We start from the raw sequence: 14,998 nt of genomic DNA on the forward strand, positions 1-14,998 counted from the left end.
AGCCTCCCAAAGTGCTGAGACTTACAGGCGTGAGCCACCGCGCCCAGCCCTCTGTTTGCTGTTTCTCTTCAAACAAATGAACCAACCTGGATCTATAGCTAATTCCTTGATGCCAGTCTGCTTGTTTCTCCAGTCACGTATTCTAGGAAGGCATAAACACAACATCAACCCTGGAGTCTCTTCTGAGCATATCTTGGCATTTCTAGGAGGTAGGAGGTGTGGGGAAGGAACAAAATTCCCAGGCAAACAGGGTGCCTGGAGATTTAGCACGTTATTGTCCCCATGCCAAAGGTTCTTGCTGTGGTTGCTGTTGATGCCCTGCCCAGATCCCTTTACCTGGCCAGAGCTTTCATTCCCCAGTGGCTGTGAGTTTTTGCAGCTTATAGCATGTTCCTTCTTCAGAAAATGTCCCTCAGCTACATGGAAACCACTCAGGTTAGGAGGTTATGCTCCCCATCCCCAACCATGGCGGCCACAACCAATGACTGACAGATGTGGTGTAAAAGGCCCTGCCCCCCTCTTGCCCTTGTCTCATAATGGAAGCAATTCTGCGGTAGGATGCGTGCTCCAGGGCTTCCCCCAGGGACCAGACTGAATCTGGTCCACAACTGAGGTCACAGCCTTGGTTAGCTTCTCCCACCCCCTTGTCCTATCTTGCTTCCTTCACTCCCTTCTGAAAGCATTCTTTCAATAAATCACAGTCCTAAGACTCCATTTCTCAGGCTTTGCTTCCAGCCTAAGGCAGTTAGTACTGGAAAGGACGCAGGATACAGACTGTAAGGATGGAATAAGAGAGATGGGCGCTATTTGGTTGCAAAGCCAGCTGCATGCCAATTGGGACAACACCTCCTGTGGTCTGTGGTTGCTGAGACTTTTACCTGTGGTGACCAGAGACAAAACATGGGAGGAAGAGGGTGGACCAGCCAGGGCCATGTCTCTGGTGTTTGACAGGTATGGGGGAAAACAGTCGCTGAGTGCCATTGGTGCATCGACAAGAGGAACAGGCTCGAATAACAGGCTCAGGTCTATTCACAATTTGAAGCAAAGCATTGGAGAGTGGCTCTTTGGGCAACATTCAGAGAGATACTAATGATTAATACTAATCTTCTGTAGTCCGAAGGCAGAAAGAGCTGAAAATCAGGTACAAGAGTGACAGAATTTCAAAGAAGATTAAACCCTTGGCCTGGGCCAGTCTTCAATGTCAAAGTCAGGATCTTGACGGAGAAGGAACAAGGCCCTGAGACTTGGAATGGGGATGCACAGGTAAAGAAGCTTGAGAAATGTGAATCCCCAGGTTCACCTGAAATATCTGAGCCTGCAACAGAAGTGGACTCCTCCTTGTTGGGACATAGGACTCCAAGGCCCCAGGCTTGAAAACTACCCAGAGGGTTCCCATGAGGCAGGGACCTCATAAGACAATGCCTGGCCTTGCTAAGCTGTCTCCCAATTTCCCCATCTTGGCTGCCTATTTGTCAGTAGGACCAAATAGCATTAGCCAATGGGGGAAGGGCTAGTCCGACTAAAGGAGGAAGGCACTTATACATCAGGTAACTGCAGAACCTTCTGACTCACTGGCAGGAACCAGGACACAACGCCTGGGAGTAGATCCTGAAGGTTGGATCAAGGGAAGCAAGAACAAAATATCAAGCAAGACAAGGGAGAGGTTATTAATATAGGCTTAATATACCATCCGTGTTGTCTGCCACAAGAATTCATGCTGGGAAAAAGTCCTGGGAGACTAATAGGCTGCTGAAATGACTCTCCTTGAAAGCCTGGAAAATGGTGTCCCAAATTTAATGAAGATGAGATGCCAGAACTGCCAGGCAGATTGTGGAGGAAGGGATGCAAGTGCCCAGAGAAGTAGGGGAAAAACTAAAAAAAAAAAAATTGAATTACTAAACCAGGAAACCCACTAGCAGATAATGTGCCTTGGTGGGACGTCATTTGCCAAAGCAATTGATGGTGAGGGGGCTATTAGCATCGTTAAAAAGCGTATGGTGGCTGTCCTGTGGAGGTGGGAGCTGTCAGGAGATGCTGTGAGGGAAAATAACTATCTAGAAGCAATGGGGATGACAGAATTCTGGAATAGTAGAGGCCAGATGGTAGCACTTTATAGTCATAAGCAAGGTATTCAGAACTCCTGTAGCAGGCACAAGGCTGGAATGGCAACCTGGGGTCTTGACCATATGGGACCAACCATATGGGTCTTGGAAGATCTTGGGAGATTGCTAATAGAACAGTAGATTGTGGCATTTCTAAAGACAAGATATATGGGAAGTTTCTCTCTCTCTCTCTCTCCACACACACACACACACACACACAATCCAGAGTGGATATGCAGAAGGTTGAAGCCAGCTGCCTCAAAAGAAAGTCACAATCCCTTGTTCAGTTTTGAGACCTAACCCTCAAGAGGAGGCTGTTTCTCATGAGGAAGATGATTTTAACAACACTATGTGATATGGGTAGGATTTGAGCCCCCACCCAGATCTCATCTTGAATTGTAGTTCCCATAATCCCACATGTCATGGGAGGGATGGGGGAAGGTAATTGAATCATGGGGACAGTTACCCCCATGCTGTTCTTGTGATAGTGAGTTCTCATAAGATCTGATGGTTTTATAAGAGACTTTCCCGCTCTCCTTTGCACTGCACTTCTCTCTTCTGCTGCCATGAAGAAAGATGTGTTTGCTTCCGCTTCTGCCATGATTGTAAGTTTCCTGAGGCCTCCCCAGCCATGTGGAACTGTGAGTCAATCAATCTCTTTTCTTTATAAATTACCCAGTCTCGGGTATGTCTTCACAGCAGTGTGGAAATGAACTAATACACCCTGAGATAAGATACAGGTAATTCCCCTAGTCCTTCCAAAAGGAACCTATAACCATTTACTTGGGCAACTGTACAGTGGGGGAAGGGGCATACATAAATCTTTCAAGAGAAGTTGTATACAGGGCTCACATTGTTTCTAATTCCCAGGAACCACTAAAAAAAAAAATAACATGGCCTCTGTGTTAAAGGTAGGGGTATACAGAGGTCAAGTAATAAATGACCTTTGTTCTCAATGGTTTCTAAATGTATCATTGGAATAGCCAGACCTAGCAGTTGGAAGAATTCTCGTGTTGGTTCTTTGACCAATAATAGCAGTCATAGGCCAAATAGAAGTTTTTGAAGCTACCTCTCTCAGGAAAGATAGTAAATAATAATCCATATTACATCTAAGGGAATTGGCAGAGATTAATGCCACTCCTAATGACTTTAAGAATACAAGTGTAATGGTCCCCACTTATACCTATTCAATTCACCACTTTGGTCTCTGAAAAACCCAGATGGATGTGGCAAATTACAGTAGGTTCCTGCAAACTCAACCAAGTTATAGCTCCACTTGTAGTTACTGTGCTAGATGTGGGATTTTCCTAGAGCAGATTACAGACTCAAGTGCATAGACTTTGGCTAGGTGAGTGCATTCTTTTTTTTTTTTTTTGAGACAGAGTCTCGCTCTGTCGCCCAGGCTGGAGTGCAGTGGCCGGATCTCAGCTCACTGCAACCTCCACCTCCCGGGTTTACGCCATTCTCCTGCCTCAGCCTCCCAAGTAGCTGGGACTACAGTCACCCGGCAACTCACCCGGCTTGTTTTTTGTATTTTTTAGTAGAGACAGGGTTTCACCGTGTTAGCCAGGATGGTCTCGATCTCCTGACCTCGTGATCCACCCATCTCGGCCTGCCAAAGTGCTGGGATTACAGGCTTGAGCCACCGCACCCGGCCAAGTGCATTCTTTTAAATAACCATCATGAAGGAGGATCAGAGACATTTCACATTTATATGGAAGGGGTGACAATATGCATTTATGGTCTTACCTCAGAGCTATATTAATTCTCCTGCTATGTGTCACAATATAGTCAAAAGGTATCTAAACCATTTGGACATTCCACAGACCATTACATTGGTTCACTCTATTGATGTTATCATGTAATAAACACTAAGAGTTTGATGAGTAAGAAGTGGCATGTACTCTGAAGACGATGGTTAGACACAATAACTCCAGAGTGAGCGAGAAACTCTATAAAGATTCAGGGGCCTGCCAGATACGTGAAGTAGTTAGAGGTCCAATGGACTAAGGCAAGCCAGGGCATCTCATCCAAAGTAAAGAACAATTTATTGCACCTTGCACTTCTACCAGTAAGAAAGAAGCACTATACTTGGTGGGGCTGTTCAAGTTTTCTAGGCAACATAGTCTATACTTAGGAAGATTGTTCTGACTTCATTCATTGGGTGATATGGGAAGCTTCTTGTTTTGGGTGGAACAAGAATGGGCTGTACAGTGGGAACAGGTTGTGGTATAAGTAGTCCTATTTGAGGGCCACATGGCTTAGCAGATCCCATGGTAGTAGAGGTAGATACAGTACAGAAGAAACGTGAGTCCCTGGCAATCTCCAATAGGGAGTCATAGGACAGATCCCTAGGGTTCTGGAGCAAGTCCATGCCATCTGCAACAGAGAAAGGGCCACCACTAGAAAATATATCCTGACATGCTATGTAGCCCTGGTAGGCACTAACCATGATAGAGTGTCTAACCAGGGGCTATCAGCTAACATTGCAGCTAGGACTAACCGTCAAGAGCTGGGTACTGTTAGACTAGGTTAGCCTGGAAGCACTTCATTATAAAATGGAAGTGGTGCATCCAGGATTGGGCTCAAGCAGCTGCAGAGGGCACAAGAAATTCACATAAACTGGTGACCCAGACACCTATATTAGTTGCCACTATTACATAGTCACCTCTCATCTTGCAACACATTTGACCTTGTGGGAAAGTTCTCATCATCAAACAGAGGAAAAAATGCCTGAACTTAGTTCACCAATGGGTCAGCTTGATAGGTGAGTTCAAGCCAAAAATGGGCTACGACTGCCCTACAGCCTCTCTTATGGGTGACTCTGAAAGCCGGTGGTGAATGGAAAGTGTTCCACGGGGCAAAGCTTCATGTAACACATCTTGCCATCCATGTTGTGTGGAGAGAGAAGTGGCCCAAGGAACATAGTGGACAAGGAGGTCTTGGGGAGAGGCTTGTGGAGGTACCTGTGGGAGTGGGCATAATGTTGATGATCTGATCTTTATGTTGAATGAAAATACCTACCAGAGAACATCCCTTTCAGAAGAAGCACACAGGCCGGATGAGTCAGTCAGCGATGTCTGCTAGTTTCTCTGTTGACATGTGCATGAACTCATGAACAGAGAAGACGTGGTGGCAGAGATGGAGGGGCACCATGGCCCCCAGACGTGCACACACTCACCAAGGCTGCAAGCTACTGCTGCTACTGGATGACTTGCTTGCTAATAATAAAAGTCAATGCAGAGCCCCAATATGGCATCATGTTTTGGGGACATCAACCAGACACTTGTTGGCAAGTTGATTAGCTTGGACCCCTTCAATCTGGGAAAAGGCAGTGTTTCAATCTGACTACGAAAGACAAGGATTTCACCTGGATTGGCCTTTCCTTGATACAGTGTCTCAGTCAACACTAATATTCCAGGGCTCACAGAATGTTTGATCTATGCATGGGATCCCACTGTATGGCCAAGGAAGTGAGGCAGTGGGCACATAATCATGGGATCATGTGGTTCTATCACATGCTGTTCCATTCAGAAGCTGCTGGCCTGAAAGAGCCTTGAAAAAGTCTCTTGAAGGTGCAGGTGAGGCACCTGCCGGTGGAAGACACCTTGTGAGAATGGAGCATCAGCCTTCAGAATATAGTATACTTTACAAAAACTGGCCATTATATGGTACTCTGACCCCAATTGGCTGAATTATATAGGTCAAGGAACCGAGGGGTGAAAATAGGACTGGACTATTTCTTCATCGCTACAAGTGATCAACCTGGGATTTGTGTTTCCCATCCCTACAACTTTAGGCTCTCTGGATACAGAGGTCCTGCTCCCACTAGAGGATGCTGTAAGAATTCCAGTAAACCTATGCCTGCCACTTAGTTCCTTTGGGTTCCTGATGCTAGGAGATCGGTGGCACTAAAAGGATTTACCACCTGGAAAGGATTATTGATAATCATGAGGAGGTAGGATTTGCTGTTTCTTAATAGAAGAGGGAAGAGTATGGTTGGCACTCACACGATCTATTAAGGTATCTCTTGGTATGTCTATGCCCACACTCAGTTATAACTTGCCCAGTGAAGCAACTGGCCTGATAAGCATATGGTGAGCAGGGGCTCAAACAGCTCAGGGATGAGGGCCTGGGACACCAAACAGCAGAAATGCAAGTGAAGGGAAATCTACAACGTGTTGTGTAGGAGGGAGATAATGTATCACTGAAGGCTTTAGGACCAATTGTCCCACACAGCTGTTGTTCATCACCCTAACTTGCCTTTTGGAATTTTCCCCAGAAATCATGATAGTTCCAAACAATGTGAAAAGCAAGAGAACATGAGCAAGACAAGAGATGGACTCCACTGGGTGTTGACAGCAATCTGTTTAGATCCCCTTATCCAGGCAGAGGGACCCAAATTACAGCGAATGGTGGCTGCTAACCACTCCCCATTGCTTCCTCCTCCAGAACTTTGCCTCTAGTTGAATAGCAGCTGCCTCCCTGGAGCGATTGTTCTTCTGCTCCCCTTCCCCACCTCTCTCTCAGCAGCCAGTCACCAATAACCAATTTATGCAGAGTACAAAAGTCCATTTCCCTTATCTTAACATAGAACCAGCTCCGTGGTGCAAAGTGGACTCCAGAGCTGCCCTCAAGACTAGATGGAAGCTAGTTTCTATCCAGACTCTTTTGTTAATTAGCTTACTTCCCATGCCCCACCCTCCTTCCCCAATGCCCCTTCTTCTGAGATCCCTCCTCAATGCATCACTTTAACAAAAATCCCCATATCTGGCCCCATCTCTTCTCTGGAACCTGACCTAGGACAGTTACCCACCCCTCAGCATGGCTCTTCCATGTGGAAAGCCCTTTCAGTTCCATGCTCATAAGGGTACGCAGGGGAAGCACAGCATATTAAGGATGATATTGTATTTCTCCTTGCACCATAGTTTGTCAGCCCTGAGAATGAAACTAGAATGCAAACGCTCTTTACCTTAACCTGTCACCTTAATGTATCATCCAATATGAGTGAATATCAGAATCATTCACCAGCAATCACACAACATATTTTAAATACCGATTTTACATGTTATGCACAAAGTACTCCGTTACACACCTTAAAAATTTTGACTGAAATTTAAGTGTTACCCACCATTAGAAATTATTGATCAGAGTAGGTTGTAGATTTCCTCTTCCACTTTCTTTCTTTTCTTTTTTTGAGAGAGAGTCTCGTTCTGTTGCTCAGGCTAGAGTGCCGTGGCGTGATCTCAGCTCACTGCAACCTCTGCCTCCCGGCTCCCGGGTTCAAGTGATTCTTGTGCCTCAGCCTCCCGAGTAGCTGAGATTACAGGCACCCGCCACCACACTCAGTTAATTTTTGTATATTTAGTAGAGATGGGGTTTCATCATGTTGGCCAGGCTGGTCTTGAACTCCTGACCTCAAGAGACCTGCCTGTCTCGGCCTCCCAAAGTGTTGGGATTATAGTTGTGAGCCGTCGCACCTGACCCACTTTCTTTACTTAAATATCTAAGTTAACCAAAAGTCTCTTTGTAAAACCACTGACTTGCTCAGATGCCCCGTGCAAATATTGCCTTCTTGTTGCGCTATTTCATCCAGGACAGTGTGATACTTTTTAAATACAGTGTGAGGGTTATAAACCTTATGAATCAAGGTTTATTTTCCTTTTTTTTGCCTATGGATGTCCAATTGCTCCAGCACCATTTGTTGAAAACACTTTTTTCTTCATGGAATTGCTTTCACACCTTTGTCAAAAATAAGTCTGTCGTATTTACGTGGGTCTATTTCTGGGTTTTCTATCTCTGTTCATTTGATCCACGTCTCTATCCCTCTGTCGATACTGCACATCTTTGATTCCTGTAGCTACATAAGTATCGAAATAGGGCAGACTGCTGCTTCCTCCCAATTTATTCTTCTTTTTCAAAATGTTTTAGCTATTTTAGTTCCTTACCCTTTCATGTAAATTTTAGAATAATCTTGTCTACATCTATAAAACCCACTGCTGGGAAAAACCTGTATATCAATTTGGAAAGAACTGACATCTTTATTACATTGAGTCTTTCAACCTATGAACAATGTATGTCTCTCCATTTACATAAATGTCTTTGATTTCTGTCATCAGTGTTTTATAGTTTTTAGCATGTGAGTCCTGTATGTTTGTATTAGATGAACACCTATTTCATTTTTTGAGTGATCGTAAGTGGTATTTTATTTTTAATTTGGCTGCACATGTGCCCGTTGAAAGTCTATAGAAATACAATTGATTTTTGTGTCCGTTCATCTTGAATTCTGTGATTTTGATGAACTCCCTTATGAGTTCTAGGAGGGTTTTTTGGTTTTCTCTTTTAAGATTTCTGAGGATTTTCTACACAGACAATCACAGTCATGTCATCTGCCAACAGAAGTTTGTTTGTTTGTTTCCTTCTGAACTGTATGACTTTTATTTCCTTCTCTTGTCTTATTGCACTGGCTAGAACGCCTGGCATTTTGTTGAGTAAGAGTAGTGAGAGTGGACATCCTTTCTTTGTTTCCAGTGTTTAGGGAGAAAACATCCAGTCTTTCACCATTAAATATAATTGTAGCTGCAGTTCTTTGGTAGATTTTTTTTAATCTAGTTGATGGAGTACCTTTTGCCACCTGTTCTTATTTTTCTGAGAGTTTTCATCATGGATAGATGTTAAGGTTTGTCAAATGAATTTTATGTATCAATTGCTATAATCATGAGTTTTCTTCTTTTACTATTGATATGGTGAGTTTCTTGATTTATTTTGAATATCAAACCAGCCTTGCTTCCTAGGAATAAATTCCACTTGGTCATGGTGTATAATTCTTTTATTTTTATTTATTTTTTTAAGACAGAGTCTCGCTCTTGCTGCTCAGGCTGGAGTGCAATGGTGTGATCTTGGCTTACTGAAACCTCCGCCTTCTGAGTTCAAGTGATTCTCCTGCTACAGCCTCCCCAGTAGCTGGGATTACAGGTGCCCACCACCACACCCAGCTAATTTTTTGTACTTTTAGTAGAGATGGGGTTTCACAATGTTGGCCAGGCTGGTCTCGAACTCCTGACATCAGATGTTCCACCTGCCTCGGCCTCCCAAAGTGTTGGGATTACAGGCGTGAGCCACTGCGCCTGGCTCCTGTTGTATAATTCTTATTAAATGTTGCTGAACTTTATTTGCTAATACTTTGGTTAAAAGTTTCACTTCTTTATTCAGGATGAATATTGGTCTGTAAATTTTTTTGGTGCTATCTTTATCTGGTTTGGTATCAATATAACAGTAGCTTTGAAAGTAAATTGGGAAGTGTTCTCTTCTATTTTCTCAAAGAGGTTGTGTAGAATTGATGTAAACTCTTTAAATGTTTGGTAGAAGCCTTCAGTGAAATCATCTGGGCTTGGAGACATCTTTTTTGAGAATTTTAAAATCACAAATTCTATTTCATTAATACTTATAGGGTATTCAAATTATCTATTTCATATTGAGTGTCTTGTGGTAGTTTATGATTTTTGAGGAACTGGCTCATTTTATGTAAGCTGTCAAATTTATTTTTGTTAAATTATCTATAGTATTTCTTTATTATCCTTTTGCTATCTGTAGGTCTGTACTGAAAACCCTGTTTCATTTATGATATTGGTAATTTGTGTCCTTTCTCTGTCTCTTTCTCTCTTTTGGTCAGTCTTGCTAGAGGGTTGTCGATTATATTGCTTTTGTCAGATTATATTGCCTTTTGCCTCTTTAGTTTAGTGATTTTCTGTATTGTTTTTCTGTTTTCAATTTGTGTGTGTGTGTGTGTGTGTGTGTGCGTGTGTGTGTGTGTGTGTGGTATTTTGTAGTAGAAGTAAGGAAAAATATATCTACTCCATTTTTCCAGAAGTGGAAATTCCTGAGTCTTGTTTTAGGACCAAACTTGCCCTTTTAAAGTGAGATTAATCCCACTCATTAGGGTGAAGCCCTCATAGCCCAATCACCTCTTAAAGGTCCTACCTCTCAACACTGTAACCAAGGCAACTACATTTTTAACATGGGGATTTTTGGAGGGGACAAACATTCAAACCATAGCATCTATCTATCTCCAAACTCCTTTCCCAGTAGTTTATGCAAGAGAAGGCAATTTATATTCTTACACTTCGCTCTGTGGTCTTGTTACTCTTTGCTTCCTGTCTATCTTTCTTGTCCTGAAGAATAAACTCATTGTCAAATTACATCATGAACAATAATTTTAATAAATGTAAATGAAGAAGAGAGGACTGTGTGCTGTAGTGGTCAAGGAGGGCTTCATGGAGGAGGTGAAGTTTGAGCTGCATTTTGAGGTATTAGTATAGATGGAGCAAGAGTGATGAGAGAAGGACTAGGTATGCCAGTCTTAGATCCAGTGGGACAGAGGAGTGAACTCAGAAAAATACCAGGTATATTAATAGACACATAAGCAATTTGGCTTACTGTAGAAAGGCAATCAAAATAATATTAAACTACCTTGTATTAAACACATTTATCTGTGCATTTATGTGCATATATGTCTATATTAGTGACTATATATATATATATTTATATATATCTTAGAAATGAGACACTTTTAGTCTGGCTGGAGTTCCTCTACTCCAGGCAGAGAATGTTCAGGGAGTTCAAAATACTCTCTGATTGGTACGGAACCTGGAAGCATTGTAAGAAAGAACTGGTCCTCCCTTGGGGTTCAGATAGATCTCAGCTGTTTGATGGAATTGTGGGAACCTTGGATGAGGTTGCATTACAGAATGAGAGGAGTGGCCGAGACCATGGACTGCAAGGCTAGAAAGCCAAGTGTGAGCAGTGGAAGGTATCCGAGCTACTGGAGAGGAATCCGTGCAAGTCTACCTCCATTCTTGCCTTCTCAGTAGAAAGAATTCGACTGAGACAGAGGAGTCAGAAAAAGAGACCGAGGCAAGTTTCAGAGCAGCAGTAAGGGTTTCTTAAAAAGCTTTAGAGCAGAAATGAAAGAAAGGAAAGTACACTTGGAAGAAGCCCAAGTGGGAGACTTGAAGGACGAGTGCCCCGTTTGAACTTGGACCTAGGATTTTATATGCTGGTCACCTACTGGAGTCTAGCACCCCTTTCCTTGGATTCTTCCTTCAGGGACAGCCACTTGCATGCGCAGTGGCCTACTAGTCCCAGGGCGACAAGTGTACACAGTGTGTTTACTGGAGCTGTATGCATGCTTGCCTGAGGTGTTCTCCCCTTTTCTGGTGGAATGTCCCGGGAAGGTCATACTGCCTATTTTGTCTCTTAATGTACATACTAGAGCCCGCTCACCCAGTTCCTGAGATCATATTGGAAGCTGCTGATGACCAATTTCATATGTTGTTATCTATGGGGAAACTGCCTCTCCCTGGCACTGGCTGCGACTTATTGTTATTTTAGAGGGACATTGTGACAACTGCTTGACCATCACCTGCCTTTCCTGGTGGAGTGTGGGGGAGCCCTCTCCTGCCCCACTCATGCCTGATGAGCTACCTACTGTAACACAAGCCTGGCAGAGACAGAGACGGTCAGAGGTTGGAGGGGACAGATTACAGGTCCAGAGATGAAAGTTGGGCTATTTGCATCTTTTCCAACTTTCAAATGCTTTAGCACTCTGGAGAGGAGACATCAATGATGATACCAGTACTACAGGTCTACTAGCAACCGCTGGTGTAAAACTTGGTTATGAAAGGCACAAGGCAAGGCGGGAACTGAGCCTTGTGGATTGGAAGATGTGAAAGGAAAATATATTGGGCCCCAAAATCACTAAGCTAAAAGGAAAATTCAAGCTGGGAACTGCTTAGGGCAAATCCGCCTCCCAGTGTACTCAGCCGTCCTCTTACTCACTGAGATAAATGCATATCTGATGGCCTCCTTTGCAAAGACCAATTGGAAGCTCAAAAGAATGCGACAGCTTGTCTCTCACCTAGCTGTGGCCTAGAAGCCCTTTCCCCACTTACAGCTGTCCTGCCTTTCTGGGCTGAACCAATGTTCATTTTACATATGTTGACTGATGTCTCATGTCTCCCTAATATGTATAAAACCAAGCTGTGCTCTGATCACCTTGGGCACACGTCATCAGCACCTCCTGTGGCTGTGTTATGGGTGCGCATACTCAACCTCTGCAAAATAAGCTTGATACATTAACTGAGACCTGTCTCAAATTTACGGGCTTCACACAGAACTCTGCTGACTTCAGACCAGCTTCGGACCACAGGGCTGCTGCGAATACCACCAGCCCTACGTCCATCAAGGCCTCCAAGAGGAAATAATTTGGGAGGAAATTAATGCAAAGGATTGGAGTTTGGACACAGCGGATCTAGGGGATAGAGCACTGAGACTTCGGGGTAAGCTAACCATTAGAATATTTACACTCATCAGCCAGTAAAGCCTGGGGTAAGCGGGTGATTTGTAACTAACACACGCTGCCTGATGCTCAGGTGCTCTGTGCCCATTATCTCTTTCATGTGAGGTAGGTTTTATCTTTCTGATGAATGAGAAAACGAAACCTAGGCTCAGAGTAGTTAAATGCATTGCATCCAATAACAGTTAGGGGTGGATCTGATTCATTTTGAGAGTGACAAATCTTCACCATGAAACCACCAGGGAGTGAAAATTCCGGTTTTGCCTTGGCTCCATAACTGAGGCTCTGATCAAACTGTAAGTCTAGTACTGAAGAGCTGGGCCAAACATGAGTCATTTGTTCAGTCTGGCTTCTATAGTATCTAGTAGTGGCCTCAAATGGACATGTGACAAGCAACTCTTGAATGGACTTGACCACATTAAAAACAGCATCTGAGTAGTTAGGAAGTGGCCAATAGGATGCAGTCTGCAGGAAGTTTGCAGAAAGGGCGTCTTCTCCCGCCAGGCCATCAGTAGGGTAGGGAGTGTAGGCAGGGTGCCCTCTGTAGGTTGACCTGTACATCTATGATTAATAATGGCCTCCTTTCGCATATGATTCTTGGGAGGTCCATCTCCAAGTAGTGCCTCAAAAATACGGCTGGGTGGGGCTCTTCACACCTGTAATCCCAGCACTTTGGGAGGTTGCAGTGGGCGGATCACCTGAAGTCAGGGATTCGAGATCAGCCTGGCCAACATGACGAAACCCTGTCTCTACTAAAAATACAAAAATTAGCTGGTGTGGTGGCACATGCCTGTAATCCCCCCTACTCAGGAGGCTGAGGCAGGCAAATCGCTTGAACCTGGGAGATGGAGGTTGCAGTCAGCTGAGATCGCACCACTGCACTCCAGCCTGGGTGACAGAGTGAGACTCTGTCTCAAAAAAATAAAATAAAATAACATAAATGGCTAAACTTTCTATTATTTTTAAGGTTCATGAAATAAATCATAGGTCTGGGAAGTGTGTAAGCTTGAAAGTTGAAGAGTTCTAAAGTCTTACTTCCTCTGCGGAGGATAAAAGCTGTGGTTCTTTTGTTGCGATAATGACAGACTGTCAGTGTCTGTCTATTTGCCTGACTCCCATTCGCTGAATAAATGCTGGTAATTGCTAATTGCTTTGAGAAGAAAACTGACTCAGAGCTTGAGAGCGACTTGCATATCAATGTTTCAAGCCCTCTGTGCTGGTTTTCTCAAGAGGGCGGGGAACTGGAGATGGCATGATTGCTTCCTCAATGGCATTTGGCCTAGACTGATTCAAGTGTGATTTTTTTTTTTTTTCCCTCCAAGAGAGAACATCACCGGGGAATTTAAACTGTGGGCCAGGGGAATGAATGCTTGTTTTTCCTGGTCATCTTGGTCTGCGGATCATGTCTTCCATTTCATACACAGTGAAGAAGATAAAAAGCATTGGATTGAATTTCTAGCAAGCTAGATGTTAGAGGCTGATTTAAGTGGCTGCTCACACTTAAGTGTCTTTCACTCTGATTGCTCCCGTGAAATTATATTAGCCGACCATTGATTGATGGCTGTGTGTTAGGCCCAGCTCCAGCCGTAGGGATGCCCTTTCTCGTTTTAAGGATAGCTACAAAGTAAGAAGGTGTCCCCGGGCCCCACAGGTTGGGGGGCTTTTTCTGAGACGCTAGAGACATGAGATCCTCAAAGCACTATTTTTGTTGATCGCTGAATCAACAAAATTGAAACAGCATGTTGAAATTTTGTTGAAACAGCATGGTAGCTGTTTCTCTTCAGCTTATTCTGGTTTTCCTATTTTCTGGTTTATAATGTGCTCCGGGTTGAAAGAAATTTTAAAGACAACAGATTTTAAGGTGAGAACTCCAAGAGTTTTCAAAAGGGAAACCGTTTTTAAGACCCTCGAAAGACTATATTTTGACTATATATTTGTTTGACTGTATTTGACTATATATAAAAGTTATATTTGACTATAACCCTCGTCTTGACCTCTCCAATGTTTGGTACACATCTTATCCTCTTCCTTTCTTGTCTGTCAGACTCTGATACCAGTGACACAAGACAGGAATCATCCACTCCAGGAGGCCTCCCTTTGTAACCTATCAATGGGTTCACCTTACCTGCTGCCCAGACAGAGCTGATTTCTCAAGACTGGGGAATCACAATAGGGAAAGAGTCATTTAAGCAGAGTCGGCCAAGTAGGAGATCAGAGTTTTATTATTACACAAATCGGTCTCCTGGAACATCTGGGGATCAAAGTTTTTAAAGACACTTTGGTGGGAGTGGAGGGACAGTGAGTCAGGAGTGCTGATTGGTTGGGTTGAAGGTGAAATCCTGGGCTGTCCCAGTCTTCCTGCGCTGAGTCAGTTCCTGGGTGGGGTACAAGATCAGATGGGCTGGTTTCTCCATCTGGGTAGTGCCGGTTGATCCATCAAGTGTAGAGTCTGCAAAACATCTTAAGCATTGATCTTAGGAGCAGTTTAGGGAGGGTCAGAAACTTTTAGCCACCAGTTACGTGACTCCAAAACTATAATTTC

The sequence above is a fragment of the Chlorocebus sabaeus genome, chromosome 13, assembly GCF_047675955.1.
Source record: "Chlorocebus sabaeus isolate Y175 chromosome 13, mChlSab1.0.hap1, whole genome shotgun sequence".
Lineage (NCBI taxonomy): Eukaryota > Metazoa > Chordata > Mammalia > Primates > Cercopithecidae > Chlorocebus > Chlorocebus sabaeus.